Source organism: Rhinoraja longicauda, chromosome 4 (assembly GCF_053455715.1).
Source record: "Rhinoraja longicauda isolate Sanriku21f chromosome 4, sRhiLon1.1, whole genome shotgun sequence".
Lineage (NCBI taxonomy): Eukaryota > Metazoa > Chordata > Chondrichthyes > Rajiformes > Arhynchobatidae > Rhinoraja > Rhinoraja longicauda.
The window spans coordinates 80,302,900-80,320,336 of NC_135956.1; the positions used below are offsets into that span (position 1 = coordinate 80,302,900).

General features: G+C 42.1%; 1 protein-coding gene across 1 annotated transcript in view; it reads left to right on the forward strand.

Annotated features, from left to right (window-relative positions):
• The first annotated feature begins 6,392 nt into the window (after positions 1–6,392).
• Positions 6,393–17,437, forward strand: part of LOC144592918 (hepatocyte nuclear factor 4-gamma-like) — a 140,865-nt gene continuing 129,820 nt past the window's right edge. The window contains exon 1 of the mRNA XM_078398185.1: positions 6,393–6,562. The gene's annotated coding sequence lies outside the window, so the exon portion shown is untranslated. The remainder of the gene's footprint in view (positions 6,563–17,437) is intronic.

Sequence of the window (17,437 nt, forward strand, 5' to 3'; positions counted from 1 at the left end):
CCTCTGGACCCTTCACCTTAAACCTTGTCCTCTGGTGATAAGCTGATATTGTAATACTTTCTTATGACATAGAGGCCATTTGGTCCATCATGTCAATGCCATCTCTAATGGGACTAATTCCCATTAGTCCTATTACCCCACTTATCTCCCTGCACCAGAGGTGAGGTTTACATGCTGCCTTCAATCGCTTTCCAGCTTCAGGGAGGGAAACAATGCTTTCATTGTAAAAACACATACTTCTGTAAACACTGTTAATTTATTTTTTCAAATCTGTTGAAAGTTGGGTATTCTCTTTGATGTTAATAAATGAACCTGTTGCTTGGAGGGTTATTTTGCAGATTGGATGCAGTAAATCTCCCAGCTTAATTTGTAAAGTGAGTTGTGGGTAAAGGGAGTCTAAATTCAATCAGTAAGTATCTACGTGCCTATTTTAGCAATCAAAAGGATAGCATTTATTTTTGCCTTTGAAGCAGAAATCCCGGACAATGACACTGCTACTTTTGAGCCATCAATTGTGTTAATTAATTGTCGAGCCAACAATTGTTGTAATTGTGTTAGTTAACAAATATGTGTAGTTATCCCCATCATTAACTTCAAATCAAACTCAGAAGTTTATGGTGAGTGTTATCTAAATATCTCAAAGGTTTCCAGGCTACTTTTTATAAATAAAGGAGGAAGGCAATCGGAAGGGTTATCTTGCAGTCTGAAGGTATTTAAGATCAATTTCCTGGACATCCTTTGAGTAATGTAGAAGAAAGTCAATTGGGATGAAGGTAACTGATATGTATTTCCAATTTCCTTGAACACTGGCTTGTTAGTAATAAAAACATTAGAGATAGAAGGTTGCATTATCAGATGAGCAGGTTGGAAGCAGCAGTTCATGTGATTTACATTTATGTCGTAAGCCAATTATCCTACAAACCTGTACGTCTTTGGAGTGTGGGAGGAAACCGAAGATCTCGGAGAAAGCCCACGCAGGTCACAGGGAGAACGTACAAACTCCGTACAGACAGTACCCGTAGTCAAGATCAAACCCGGGTCTCTGGCGCTGCAAGGCAGTAGCTCTACCACTACACTGCTGTGCTGCCCTTTTGAAAAGTTAGTCTTGAGGGCCCCTATTGAGAAACATACTACTAACGATCCTAGATAAATGTATTCTATTATTTTATATCTTTTATTCCTTTATTAAATTACAAACCTGAATTGTCGTTGTAAATTCCTTAGCTTTGTAGCCAGGCAAAGGATGGAACAGACATGGGATGCAAGTGTAGTTACAACCCATCAGTCTCCAATGGTAAGTTTTGCTGACTAATCAACTGTGAAAGAAAATTATTTTAAAAAAATTATTGATCGATTCTCCTTATTGATTAACATATTTTTGATTGGCCATACGTGCAAAGTTGAACTTGTTACTATTTAATACAATTTAAGATGGTCAACTTCATGAATCCTTCAGTTGCAGCTTTTAGCAGCCTTTGAAGGCAGTCTGGGCAGAGAGCATACATTGTCATGATTAGCTGGCGAGTGGCCACACAGATAACCAAACAGGAAAGAACAGAACTACCTGATCCATCCTGGTGAAGGAAACGATACGAGAGTTGGTTGCTTTGATATTATCAATGTCCTCGTGTCAGACGCAATAGTACAAGATGGCACGGCCAGGATTTGTACTGTGCAATTCTTACGAAGGTGAAGTATTTTTCTCAGTGTGAAATGACTTGCTAGTGTGGCACTGATCAGAATAAGCTGAGATCACCAGCAGCCCTTCAGTGGATATCTGTGAGCAGGAACACCAAACATCTCATGTCTAGACACAATCCTTCATCCTCTATTGCCCAAGAAAATAAGAAATGGGAACAAAGATTTGCAAAAGTTCAAAAGCCTGCTTGAGAAAAAATTAATCTTCATCTTGATTTTGGGTATAGGACTACATATTCTGAAATAATATCTTCAAGTTCTATATTCCCCTCTCAGCATCTATCTTTCTAAACTCACTCAGTACCAAAAATGTTGCCTTAAGTTCGCCTCTCAATCTTCAAGACCCCAATGAGTATAGGAATGGGAATATATATTCATATGAATGGAAATATGTACATTGGAATATATACTCATATATAGAAATGTTGACAAATGAGAGGTGACTTAAGCTAATCTGCCAAACATTTCCTCATAAGTAAACCATTCATTCTAGGAAACAATCCAGTGAATATTCTCTAACTATGGAAGTTATGTCAGGAGAAGGACCAAAATTTAGTGGAATGACCCACTGACCCAGTGACACTCCAGCATTCCTTCACACTGTAAATTAAACTGTTGAGCCATGGAAAATCTCTTCCGCCTTTGCATTTTCAATCAAGAATGTTTAGTTTAGTTTATTTTATTTTAGTTTAGCTTAGAGATACAGCATGGACACAGGCCCCTCGGCCCATCGAGTCAGCACCAACCAGCGATCCCCGCACATTGACGCTATCCTACACACGCCAGGGACAATTTTACATTTACACCAAGCCAATTAACCTACAGACCTGTATGTCTTTGGAGGGTGGGAGTAAGCTGAAGATCTCGGAGGAAACCCACGTAGATCATGGGGAGAACATACAAGCTCCATACAGATGAGCACCCTTAGTCAGGATCGAACCCTGGTCTCTGGCGCTGTAAGGCAGTAACTCTGCCGTTGCTTCACCGTGCCGCCCAAAGCTGATATCAATCGCAACAGTTAGAGGAGGACAATTCCCAGTATTGACACTGCTAGCTTTAGTGTGTGTCAATTCTGAAGGAAACATATTTAATTAAAATTGTCAAGTTGACCCCATTGACAAAAATTTGAAGACTCCCAAGGATTCCAGCATTTAGCCAATTCGGTTTGCTCCAGGAGGTGTTGACAGCTGTTGGAATCAGCAAAGGCCGAGATGCTGAAACCAATCCAATGACAGCCAGATGTGTAATTGCCCCCTCTAGACAATAATTGGATAATTGCCCAACTTTGTTCTGTGTAATAAAACTGGTCAAATCTAACACATAATCATATTTCTTCCAATCTGTTGCAAAGAGGGCGGGGGGAAGGGAGAATTAATAACAATGTCAAGTTACACTTAATTAGAAACTGTTTAGTTTGAGTTCTAACAGATCTCGTCAGATTCAGACTTCATCAGTAGCTTAATTCAGAATGGGACACTGAGCTAGCTACTTCATTCTAATTGCACACTGCCTAAAATAACGGCCAGTGTGGGTCAAAGGAAACTCCCCCTGTGACTGAAAGCCTGGTACCTCAAGGCAGAAGATCTTGGCCACAGAAGACCACTCCCCACTAGAACATAGTGGTGCAGCTGATAGAGCCACTGCCTCAGGGCAACACAGACCTGGGTTTGATCCTGAGTTCGAAGGTTGTCTGTGTGGAGTTTGCACGTTCTCCCTGTGACCACATGGGATTCGTCTGAAAGCTGCTGTTTCCTTCCACATCCCATCGATGTGCTGGCTTGTAGGTTAATTGGCCTCTGGAAGAATCCCTCTTGTGTAGGAAATGGTTACGAAAGTGGGATAACCTAGAACTTGTGTGAATGGGCGATTGATGATCAGCATGGACCTGGTGGGCCAAAGAGCCTGTTTCCATGCTGTACCTTTCAATCAATTAAAAATAAAACCCAAATCATTGCATTTTGCAACATAATTGTATCACGCCATGGTCATCAGCCCAAACACTTTTAACTGTGTTGTTATTAAATTATGGCAATAATATAGAATGAGTTTCAATGGATGGTTAATGATTGGCATGGACTTACATTTTACATGTAAACACCATGTTTTACATTTAAACAGGTACATGGACAGGACAGGTGTAGAGGGATATGGGCCAAACGCAGGCAGGTGGGACTAGCGTAGATGGGGCATGTTGGCTGGTGTGGGCAAGTTGGGCTGAAGGGCCTATTTCCATGCCTTAAGACTGTATGACATAACGGGCCAAAGGGCCAATTTTCTTGCTGTATCTATCAATGATAATTTTATAAAGTTCTCACTCATTCACGGATCTTTCAATTGTGAAGCAGCTCTTGTCGGTCTGGAGTACTACCTGGATGACGTCCAGGTTTGGGCTGAAAGATTTCAAATAATATGCAAACCTCAAAGGGCCAGGTAATGACCACCTCCAGCAACAGCATGGCCTTCAGTGACATGATGGGTCTTGTTAACAGGGTCCATCACCATCATTTATATGAGTAAACCTCTGAGTGCTCATGTTTTTCAGCAGACACTGCAGGCTGAACAAGACCACAGAAATCTCCAGCCGTCTTTACAGACCTCTAGCATTCTGCTGCCCACTTGCATACCTGAAAGGAAATGTTTAGAGTGATATAGAGGGGCTGAGAGGGCAAAACCTGTGCTGGAGTAGACTCGATGGGCTGAATGAGCTAATTCTGCCCGTGTCTTATGGATATGGACCAAAGGCAGGCAAAAGAGGCCAACTTAGATGGGGCATGGACGAGAAGGGTGGAAGGGCCTGTTTCCGTGATGCAAGGTACGAATTTTATGCTTGCCAAATTCACGAGAAATTTCTGGTTTGTCACTGTGAGCATTTTTTTTCTTGTGGGAGGTTTTCTTGTGGCGGGACTGTCGTATGTTGAAAGACTGGAGCGACTAGGCTTGTATACACTGGAATTTAGAAGGATGAGAGGGGATCTTATCGAAACGTATAAGATTATTAAGGGGTTGGACACGTTAGAGGTAGGAAGCATGTTCCCAATGTTGGGTGAGTCCAGAACCAGGAGCCACAGTTTAAGAATAAGGGGTAGGCCATTTAGAACGGAGATGAGGAAAAACTTTTTCAGTCAGAGAGTTGTAAATCTGTGGAACTCTCTGCCTCAGAAGGCAGTGGAGGCCAATTCTCTCAATGCATTCAAGAGAGAGCTAGATAGAGCTCTTAAGGATAGCAGAGTCAGGGGGTATGGGGAGAAAGCAGGAACGGGGTACTGATTGAGAATGATCAGCCATGATCACATTGAATGTTGGTGCCGGGAGAAGAGCCGAATTGTCTATTGTCTATGTATCACTTTATCTACTCGAGATAAATTTATCTCCTGAGATGCTGCCTGACCTGCTGAGTTACTCCAGCAATTTGTGAAATAAATACCTTCGATTTGTACCAGCATCTGCAGTTATTTTCTTGCACTACTTTATCTACTTGTGTGCATAGTTTACTTGCAGACGCTGGGGTATATGGAACAATAAGAATTACGTGGTGGCATTTAAAATAGACAATAGACAATAGGTGCAGGAGGAGGCCATTCGGCCATTCGAGCCAGTACCGCCATTCAATGTGATCATGGCTGATCATTCTCAATCAGTACCCCGTTCCTGCCTTCTCCCCATACCCCCTGACTCCGCTATCCTTAAGAGCTCTATCTAGCTCTCTCTTGAATGCATTCAGATAATTGGCCTCCACTGCCTTCTGAGGCAGAGAATTCCACAGATTCACAACTCTCTGACTGAAAAAGTTTTTCCTCATCTCAGTTCTAAATGGCCTACCCCTTATTCTAAAACTGTGGCCCCTTGTTCTGTATGTGCATGTATATGTGTATGTGTATATGTGTGTGTATGTGTGTGTGTATGTGTGTGTGTGTGTGTGTGTGTGTGTTTGTGCATATGTGTGTGTGTGTGTGTCTGGACTCCCCCAACATTGGGAACATGTTTCCTGCCTCTAACGTGTCCAACCCCTTTAATAATCTTATACGTTTCCATAAAATCTCCTCTCATCCATCTAAATCCCAGTGTATACAAGCCTAGTCGCTCCAGTCTTTCAACATATGATATCCAAGGCTATCCAAGTGCAAAAACGGCGAAGTTCTCCAAACACCCGACGCCTTCCCTTAATGTGGAGCGACAGACTCTCACGGCAGTTTCTGGGTCACCTGCAGGGAATTGCAATGAGATGAACACAGCCCTGGGGTGAGAATGAATGCAGTTGCCGCTGGGGATCAGGTATCGCAGGTAAAAGTTCCCCGTGCAGCTTCTGATAAACACTCCAGGTGACATAAGGCATGGGCGGAGTCCCTGGGGAAAGGTGAGAGCAGCTTTCTGTTTTATATTATTGTATGCGGACCAATGTGCTGCGTGTAACCACACACAAAAAAAAAGTAAAAAATGTTCTGAGTCGTGTTTTAGGTTGAGTTGAGTAGTCTGGCAGAGAGACCAGCTGGCTTCAAGTGTGAACAAAACCCACCCCTTCTCTCTCCAGTGCGAATTGCATTGAGCAGGTGAGCTGCCCTGCACGGGAGAGTGGAGGTGGGGGGGGGAAGGTTGCAGAGGCAGAGAGAGAGAACTGGGCAACGAGTGGCTTTGACGTTAGTTACTGTTTAACATCTCCTCCACCCACTTGGAGCCGATTCAAAGATCGATGCGGTGACAGCTAGGCTGGGCCAGGCCCCAGCGCCTGAGCTGAGCTCAGCAGCAGATGGCAAGGGAGCACCCTTGTTCCTCCTGTACCTTGGTCCTCTCTGTCCTCCTCTGTCCACTGACCCCTGGCCGCCCGTGGCAATGACAGCAGCAGGCGGCGCGGATGCCTCGTAACCAGGTAAGAACAAAAACTATATATATATATATACTTCATTCCCCATCTTGCTTCCTCCTCCTCACCCCCCCCCCCTACACCTACACCTCCCGGAGCTGTTGCAATCTGAAGTATGCAAACAGTGGGCAGTGTCAAGGCGTGGGAGCGCCCTCCAGTCCACTGCGCCCTGCCCCGTCTTCACTTACTTCACTCTTCGCGATAAGGGAGGAGACAGAGACTTGTATTTCGCGGAAAGAACAACATACAACTTTGACTCTTTCACCTTTGAGAGTCCGTGTCACCTCTTGGGAACCTCAGGATGCGTGTTTTTTTTTAAAATGTCAGCAGGCTGTGTGTGTGTGTGTGTGTGTGTGTGTGTGTGTGTGTGTGTGTGTGTATGTGTGTATGTGTGTGTTTGTGCATATGTGTGTGTTTGTGCATATGTGTGTGTGCATATGCGTGTGTATGTATGTGTGTATATGTGTGTATGTGTATATGTGTGTGTATGTGTGTGTGTTTGTATATGTGTGTGTGTGTTTGTGTGTGTGTGTGTATGTATGTGTGTGTGTGTTTATGTATGTATGTGTATGTATTTATGTGTGTTTGTGCATATGTGTGTGTGTGTTTGTGCATATGTGTGTGTGTGCATGTGTGTGTGTTTATGTATGTGTGTGTGTTTGTGCATATGTGTATGTGTATGTGTATGTATGTATGCATGTATGTGTGTGTGTATGTGTGTGTGTGTGTGTGTATGTGTGTATGTGTGTGTGTGTGTGTGTGTGTGTGTTCACCAATTCTGTTGAACTCCAGCCGCCGGCTGAACGAAATGCCACTAATCCCAGACATTGAGCTGAGATTTCGTTCACAGGACAGATCATTTGTGGCCTGTCCACAGAAATGTATTTGAAGAATCATTTTTTTCCCCTTCTATATTTAATCCTTTCTGGATTAGCATAACTTTGCACAAACTGCACAAGTTTTATCGGTGCGTATTTATAGTGTTAAAAGCGTGGACGGAGAGTTCGCACTATAGAAATAGATTAAGTTGTCTTAAAAAAAAAAAACTTTTTGAAATACTTGATTTTAGAAGGAGGAGGATAGTGCGGAGAAGGTAATCGTCGAGGTTTTGTGCTTGATTTTGGAAACAATCAAGTCTGAAATCACAACCGCTCCCAGCCTTTATTTGGTTATAAGTACGACAAGCTTTGCTAAAACAAAATAGGACCCATGGCTTCTATCAAATGAGTCGTTTTGCGAGATGCAACAGGCCAACCCATGTTTGCTCGCCTGGGTCAAACATTTATGTAAATAGAGGAAAATTCCCGTTGACTTAAGTTTCTGTCTGTCAGATGTATCAGGAGACCCAGGTCATTTGCTTCCTACCTGACTCTGAACCAACCCTTTCAGATCAGCACATATTTGCTCAAAGAGGTGTCAAATCTTTTAATGCTGACGAAATACACCAAGAATGTTAAGACGTTTTAATCATGGGGGTTGGACAATGCGTGACAAGGTGTGTTGGTGGACATGTTCTAATTACAGCGTGTTGAAATGAAATGCAGAGACAAGTTGCTGGAATCACTAACCAGCATCTCCTGAGAACACGGTCAGGCGACGTTTCAACTACAATGTGCTGCACCAGAAAGATTGATAGCTTATACAGCAACGTATTCTATTTCTATTTAATTTCATGTGCGGAACTAGACTGAAGAATAGTTTGGCAGATGAAAATGGAAAGTTAACGATTCACCAGATCGTTTTTTTTTTAATGTAAAGGTGTCGCTCGCACTACTAGCATGTTGGTTGGGAATGTAGGACGTGGTAAATATAGAAGACTTATATTGACTTCATATTTTGAGACTTATTGGATATCTGCCAGAATAGATTCCGACAATAACTGAGACAAAGATAATAACGGCTGAATTGAACGAAATGATTTTCAAGAACATGCTACATGTGGATTGTGTCTACTGCTGTTTGTCTAGTCCTGCTAAATATATATTATTTGAAACAATTCTGGTGTATATAAACTTATTGAAAAATCAGTGCAATATAAAATATCCAACTTGGTATTTTTCACAGAATTAAGACAGATTTTGAAAATGCACTCTGCTCAGTCACATGCAGAGCTTGATGTTGTAATAGGTTATTCTTTCTGCTATCGTGGTATTTCTTTACTGCACGCGTTCTTTTTCTTGTGCGAGCAAATACTTTTTTTGCTTCTTGCACTGTTCCTTGCACAGACTTTTGTTTGGATTGGGTCTGCACTCCTCAGTGGGAGTATATTAGACTCATCAGAAAAGTTAAATATTCTGCTTCTGGCTCACTTTGATTTTTTTTTTAAACTTCAGATTGTCTTTTAATCAGTATTAGTACTGAATTATAAAGCTCTGTTAAAAAAAAACAAATACCCTGAGCTCTTTTTTTAGGGCAAGTCATAGAACATTTGTACTCTGTAGGTAGGCAATATGTGTCACTATATGATCCCAGGCCAGCCTAACAGGAAAAACACACAAAGTAGGCAAAAACAAACGATCTTTAGCACAAAAAAGATTAAGGCACAATTCTGGCTTCTGCACTCAGCAGGAATGATCCATTTGTGGTTACATGACACCACTATGGCGCTGATTCAGAATAATTTCACCCATATCAGAAAGAAAGTATTTCCTTTTTAGGTCAGCATTTTAGCAGTACCATCAGTTAAAAACTTTAAATACTGTAAGAAAGAAAATAATCCTGTACAGTCTTGGTTATTGATGTTTGAATACACTATGTGAAATGTATCTTGCATAAATGATATATTGCAACTTTCCATATAGGTTCATAAGTTATAGGAGCAAAAGTAGGCCATTTGACTCATCGGGTCTACTCTGCCATTCAATCATGGCCGATCTATCTTTCCCTCTCAACCCCATCCTCCAGCCTCCCAATAACCTTTGACACCTGTACCAATTAGGTATCTAATTTCATTTTACAGAATTCATCCATAAGTTAACCACAATCTCCATGATACATCTGACTGCGACTGTAAAATCTAGGGTATGATCTCCACATAATACGCGAAACATTAATATCATGTATCAACAGTGCTGGTGAAGCAGGGTCTGAAGAAGGGTCTCGACCCGAAACGTCACCCATTCCTTCTCTCCAGAGATGCTGCCTGACCTGCTGAGTTACACCAGCATTTTGTGATACCTTCGATTTGTACCAGCATCTGCAATTATTTTCCTACACAAAGAGTCCTTGTTGCATCCTTTGGTAACAAAACTATATTGGCAAACATGGTGTCCACAATGCCAAAACAAATTACACAAAACAAAGATGGGTTATTTAACATTTCTATGGTAGCAGCTATGTCAAATTGACAGTTTTTGATCTTATCATCTTGCATTGCTGGCAAGGACCATGTGTTGGAACCTGCCAGGTAAACAGAGTCAGTTAAGGTAAATTTCGGATCCCTGCAGACTTTTCTGGGAAAAGACATTGGAGTTCCTTCCCTGAAAAATATTCTGGGTCCAGGTGAGGTTTTCAAAACATACAATAATTTCATGGTTGCCTTTACTGCTATTTGCTATTTAATTCCAAATGGTTTAACTAATTTGATTGGTTTGGAACTTGTCCAATTATTAGCATCTGGGATGCCAGTCCTGTTCTTCAACCACTATATTTGTCATGTAATGTTCTAGCTAACGTGCGTATGGTTGTGCAGTTCAACTAGAACTATTCAACCCTCATGGTTAGTTCCCTCAGGGCCTTGTAGAGATCTCTTAAATGATACCTGCAGGCAGCATTTTAAAAGTAGATATGATTTGCTTTTCTAGGTATCTTGTCTGGTACCGCTAATAATTAGCAACTTTTACAAATATGTTAGCCGTTCATAGTGTTTTCTTTACTCACCAATCTCTCCAACACATCCTCCTACAACTTTGGAGAGGAAGTATCAGGAAAGTATGTAGAATTTGCTTCCAATATTTGGGACAACTGGTACATTAGTGTCTGTATAGAATTGGTGAAAACTTGTTAGAATTCATAAGATCATGCCGAGGAAGAAATAGGGCAGTGAGATGATATAGACTAATATAGACTAAAGACACGATCTTAAATAAGTTGCAGGAGCTGAGAAACCTGGATATATATATATATGCATTAAACCTTGAAAGTGGCAGGACATGTTGAAAGAATGGTTATAATGCAGATAGCATCCCAGGATTATGGAGATATAGAGTACAAAAGGAACTCTATAAAACACTACCTCTGCTATAACCGGAGTATTGGTCTAACATTGGTCACTTTAGGAAGATGTAAGGGATGACAATAAGAGATTTAATAGACCAGTTTAAGAGTTGTAGAATTTCAGCTGGATTGTTAGAATGGAGAAGCTGAGGTTTTTTTCTTATTGGTGCAAAGTAGATCAAGACAAAATTTGACAGAGGTATACAAGAGAATGAATGGTTCCAATGGGTTAAGTAAAAGGAAGCTATTCATTGTAGCAGATGGGCCGAGGATCAGTTGGTAGAGATATTGGAGAGATGCAAAGAGAAAGGTGAAGATATATTGGGTAGATGCTTTGAGAAAGGTGAAGATGAATATGTGGGTCTCTGGTGATGTTGGCTGCCTTTTTGAGACAGCGGCTCCAGTAGATCCCTTCAATGGTGGGGAGGGAGGTCAGTACTCGTGATGGACTGGACAGTGTTCACCAATATGCTCTCGACTGTGCACCTGTAGATGTTGAAGAGAGTATTCATTGACATACCAAATCTCCTCAGTCTTCTAAGGAAGTAAAGGCATTGATGGGCTTTCTTTATTGATAGCATCAATGTGCTAAGTCCAGGTCAGATCTTCAGAGCTATGCACATCCAGGAATTTTAGGTTTTTGACTCTCTCCACCACCATCTCGTCGAGGAACAAAGGTTTGTGGATCTTTTGCTTTCCTCTTCCAAACGTGGCGCAGCAGTAGAGTTGTTGCCTTACAGCGAATGCAGCGCCGGAGAATCAGGTTCGATCCTGACTACGGGCGCCGTCTGTACGGAGTTTGTACGTTCTCCCCGTGACCTGCGTGGGTTTTCCTCCGAGATCTTCGGTTTCCTCCCACACTCCAAAGACGTACAGGTATGTAGGTTAATTGACTGGGTAAATGTAAAAATTGTCCCTAGTGTGTGTAGGATAGTGTTAATGTGCGGGGATCGCTGGGCGGCGCGGACTCGGTGGGCTGAAGGGCCTGTTTCCGCGCTGTATCTCTAAATTTAAAAAAAAAAAAAAATCAAATCAAAGTCAACAATCAAATCCCTCTGTTCTCCAACACTTTTTTAGAACCTTACTCTTCACTGTGAATGTCCTGGCCTGATTGGTTCAATGAAAGTGGTGTCTGCCTGGATCATTTTACAAGATCTTGCTTAATTTGTTCTAGCATTTATTTAGTGTATTGGACCCTTTAACATTTAGGAGACAACATGTACCATTCACCTGATGCATGCCGTTGTTGCACCCCAGCATGGAAAATCATGTTTTTTGCTGAAGAGGTAACTAAGCCTAACAAATAATTGACAAAATAGTTCCATTTAGATTTGTCTGGACATGAGCTGCATTATTCTAAATGTTTGCCAAAATTAACCTGCGTCCTCCTGGAAATTGTTAGCTTCCTTGATTGAAAACAAAATGTAAAAAGCCACTTTACTTCAGAAAGCGAAAGACCAGCTGTTTAAGCTGGCAATGATATCCCTGGATGACACCATTGCTCTGAAGACTGGCATGAATGACTTCCTTTAATAGACTTACCAAATGTGCTTCAGCCAGAAAGATATATACCTTTGAATAAGAACAGTATTTTTGGTGAAGAGGCAGAGAATATCTTAAAATTTCCTAGGAAAACAAGTTTTGGATGGGATGATATTGTAGGGATGCTTTTCAAAAGCCAATCACTTTTAAGACCTTCACTGATTCAGTTGTCAGTGTTAGTTCAGCTCTAAATATTTCTAGGTAGTAGCTGGATATCATGTGCTGGTATGTCTCCTTGCAATAGCTATCGCCAGTTTTATTATACTTGCGAATGTGGAAACATTTGTTTAGTTTTGGTGAAATGAGTGTTGGCATAGTGTGTCTTCTTAACTCATCAATTCTGCAAAGTTACTGTGTTGTTATTGGTAATATTCGGTTGCAATGAACTTTAATAGGAATAGTGAGTCTAAAAATAATCACCAGGAGGTACATCATGGGGCTATTCCATCTCTGACTTTGCATGATGACTTGGCCTAGGTTTGACCCTTCAATTCTTGGCAGGTGTTAACTTGGTACAAAATTACACGTGATTAAACTGTATTTTCTCTGTATTAACGTGACAAGTTTGCAGATCTTTTTGCTTTTGTCTTATTCTCAAAGATCTCTCTGATTCTTTTATGCTTGTTAATATCTCGTGTCAGTGAAGAAGTGGTGAAATGCACAGAAATAATCACACAAGATCATTTAGTTGGAGAGAAATATGGAATCTTATAAAGGTGTACAAAATCGTGTGAGGAATAGATCGGGTGAATGCACAGAGTCTTTTGCCCAGAGTAGGGGAATTGAAAACCAGAGGACATAGGTTTAAGATGAGGGGGGAAAGAGTTTATGGGAACCTGAGGGGTAACTTTTTTACACAAAGGATGGTTGGTGTATGGAACAAGTTGCTGGAGGAGGTAGTTGAGGCAGGTACTATTGCAACATTTAGGAAACATTTGGACAGGTACATGGATAGGATAGGTTTAGCTGGATATGACAATGGACAATAGGTGCAGGAAGAGGCCATTCGGCCCTTCGAGCCAGCACCGCCATTCAATGTGATCATGGCTGATCATGGCCAAAAGCAGGCCGGTGGGACAAATTTAGATGGGGCACGTTTGTCGGCATGGGAAAGTTGAGCCGAAGGGCCTGTTTCCACACTGTATGACTCTATGACTATGGAAGTATGGAAGAAACTGAGTTATTAATTGCATAAAATTGACTTGGTGTTAAAGGCTGTGTAAAAGTAAGAGCAGAATTATGGTGAGAATAAGACTCCTTAAGGATTAATGTAGTCGCCAATGTATGGAGCCACAGGAGGTGTGCAAGAGCTTAGATGAATATTTCTCCTCTGTGTTTACCATGGAGAATGTCGTGGAAGCTGAGTGATTTAGGGAAGAGAATAGTGTTGTTTTGAAATAGATATACGTACATCACAAAAGAAGAGATGCTGGCATTGGACATTGAAGATTAATAAATGGCTGTGTATCCCAGAACATTGTGGAAAGCTAAGGAAGTTATTGCTGGGGCCTGACAGAAATATTTGTATCATCGGTAGCCATGGGTGAGGAACTGAAAAATTGGAGGGTGGCTTATATTGTATCGTCATTTAAGAAGGGTGATAAGGACAAGCCAGGTAACTACAGGCCAGTTAGCCGGTAGTTAACCAGTGGTGGGAAAGTTACTGGAAGAGTGTCTGAGAAATAGGATTTACCTTGATTTGAAAAGGCAAGGACTGATTAGGGATAGTTGGCATAGCTTAGTGTGGAAAATCATGGCTCACGAATTTGAGGGTTTTTTTCATGAAGAGGTTCACAAGTTCACAAGTTATAGGAGTAGAATTAGGCCATTTGGCCCATCGAGTCCACTCCAATGTAGTTGGCACGGTTAGTGAGTTTGTAGAAGACACCAAATTTGATGGTATTTTGGATAGTGAAAAGGGCTATCCAAGATCAGCTGAGAAAATAAGACGATCAGCAGATAGAATTTAGCCCAGACGAGTGTGAAGAGTTGCATTTTGGGAAATTAAGAAAGGGCATGATTTAGACAATAGGTGCAGGAGTAGGCCATTCGGCCCTTTGAGCTAGCACCGCCATTCAATGTGATCATGGCTGATCATTCTCAATCAGTACCCCATTCCTGCCTTCTCCCCATACCCCCTGACTCTGCTATCCTTTAGAGCTTAAGAGCTCATTTGCCCAGTAAATGATAGGACTCTGGGGAGGGTCGTTGAACAAAGAGACAAAGGGGTACAGCTGCATAGTTCCCTGTAAGTTTAGTTTAGTTTAGTTTATTGTCATGTGTACCGAGGTACAGTGAAAAGTTTTTGTTGCGTGCTAACCAGTCAGCAGAAAGGCAATATATGATTACAATCGATCCATTTACAGTGTATAGATACATGACAAGGGAATAACATTTAGTGCAAGGTAAAGCCACCAAAGTCCGATCAAGGGTAGTCCGAGGGTCACCAAAGTGTTAGATAGCAGTTCAGCACTGGTCTCTGGTAGTGGTAGGATGATTCAGTTGCCTGATAACAGCTGGAAAAAAAGTGTCCCTGAATCTGGAGGTGCGCGTTTTCACACTTCTATACCGTTTGCCGAATGGGAGAGGGGAGAAGAGGGAGTGGCCAGGGTGCGACTCGTCCTTGATTATGCAGCTGGCCTTGCCGAGGCAGCATGGGGTATAAATGGAGTCAATGGAAGGGAGGTTGGTTTGTGTGATGGTCTGGGCTGCGTCCACAATTCGCTGTGGTCCAAACAGTAGCCTCGACATAGGGTGCAAGTTGAATCAGGAGATAAAATTGGCGTGTCACAAATGTAATGCTACAGTGGTTATGGGAGATTTCAACATGCAGGTAGACTGGGAAAATCAGGTTGGAAATGGACCCCAGGAAAGAGAGTTTGTAGAGTGCCTTCGAGATGGATTCTTAGAACAGCTTGTACTGGAGCCTACCAGGGAGAAGGCAATTCTGGATTTAGTGTTGTGTAATGATCCTGATCTGATAAGGGGACTAGAGGTAAAATAGCCATTAGGAGGCAGTGATCACAACATGATAAGTTTTACTCTGCAAATGGAAAGGCAGAAGGGAAAATCGGAAGTGTCAATATTACAGTATAGCAAAGGGGATTACAAAGGCATGAGGCAGGAGCTGGCCAAAATTGACTGGAAGGAGGCCCTAGCAGGGAAGACGGTAGAACAGCAATGGCAGGTATTCCTGGGAATAATGCAGAGGTTGCAGGATCAATTTATCCCAAAGAGGCGGAAAGACTCTAAGGGGAGTAAGAGACACCTGTGGCTGACAAGGGAAGTCAAGGACAGCATAAAAAATAAGAAGAGGAAGTATAACATAGCAAAGAAGAGTGGGAAGACAAAGGATTGGGACTCTTTTAAAGAGCAACAAAAGTTAACTAAAAAGGCAATACGGGGAGAAAAGATGAGGTACGAGGGTAAACTAGCCAATAATATAAAGGAGGATAGCAAAAGTTTTTTTAGGTACGTGAAGAGGAAAAAAATAGTCAAGGCAAATGTGGGTCCCTTGAAGACAGAAGCAGGGGAATTTATTATGGGGAACAAAGAAATGGCAGACGAGTTAAACAGTTACTTTGGATCTGTCTTCACTGAGGAAGATACACACAATCTCCCAAATGTTCTAGGGGCCGGAGAACCTAGGGTGATGGAGGAACTGAAGGAAATCCACATTAGGCAGGAAATTGTTTTGGGTAGACTGATGGGACTGAAGGCTGATAAATCCCCAGGGCCTGATGGTCTGCATCCCAGGGTACTTAAGGAGGTGGCTCTAGAAATAGTGGAAGCATTGGAGATCATTTTTCAATGTTCTATAGATTCAGGATCAGTTCCTGTGGATTGGAGGATAGCAAATGTTATCCCACTTTTTAAGAAAGGAGGGAGAGAGAAAACGGGTAATTATAGACCAGTTAGTCTGACATCAGTGGTGGGGAAGATGCTGGAGTCAATTATAAAAGACGAAATTGCTGAGCATTTGGATAGCAGTAACAGGATCATTCCGAGTCAGCATGGATTTACGAAGGCGAAATCATGCTTGACAAATCTACTGGAATTTTTTGAGGATGTAACTAGGAAAATTGACAGGGGAGAGTCAGTGGATGTGGTATACCTCGACTTTCAGAAAGCCTTCAACAAGGTCCCACATAGGAGATTAGTGGGCAAAATTAGAGCACATGGTATTGGGGGTAGGGTACTGACATGGATAGAAAATTGGTTGACAGACAGAAAGCAAAGAGTGGGGATAAATGGGTCCCTTTCGGAATGGCAGGCAGTGACCAGTGGGGTACCGCAAGGTTCGGTGCTGGGGCCCCAGCTATTTACGATATACATCAATGACTTAGATGAAGGGATTAAAAGTACCATTAGCAAATTTGCAGATGATACTAAGCTGGGGGGTAATGTGAATTGTGAGGAAGATGCAATAAGGCTGCAGGGTGACTTGGACAGGTTGTGTGAGTGGGCGGATACATGGCAGATGCAGTTTAATGTAGATAAGTGTGAGGTTATTCACTTTGGAAGTAAGAATAGAAAGGCAGATTATTATCTGAATGGTGTCAAGTTAGGAAGAGGGGATGTTCAACGAGATCTGGGTGTCCTAGTGCATCAGTCACTGAAAGGAAGCATGCAGGTACAGCAGGCAGTGAAGAAATCCAATGGAATGTTGGCCTTCATAACAAGAGGAGTTGAGTATAGGAGCAAAGAGGTCCTTCTACAGTTGTACCGGGCCCTGGTGAGACCGCACCTGGAGTACTGTGTGCAGTTTTTGTCTCCAAATTTGAGGAAGGATATTCTTGCTATTGAGGGCGTGCAGCGTAGGTTCACTAGGTTAATTCCCGGAATGGCGGGACTGTCGTATGTTGAAAGGCTGGAGCGATTAGGCTTGTATACACTGAAATTTAGAAGGATGAGGGGGGATCTTATTGAAACATATAAGATAATTAGGGGATTGGACACATTAGAGGCAGGAAACATGTTCCCAATGTTGGGGGAGTCCAGAACAAGGGGCCACAGTTTAAGAATAAGGGGTAGGCCATTTAGAACGGAGATGAGGAAGAACTTTTTCAGTCAGAGAGTGGTGAAGGTGTGGAATTCTCTGCCTCAGAAGGCAGTGGAGGCCAG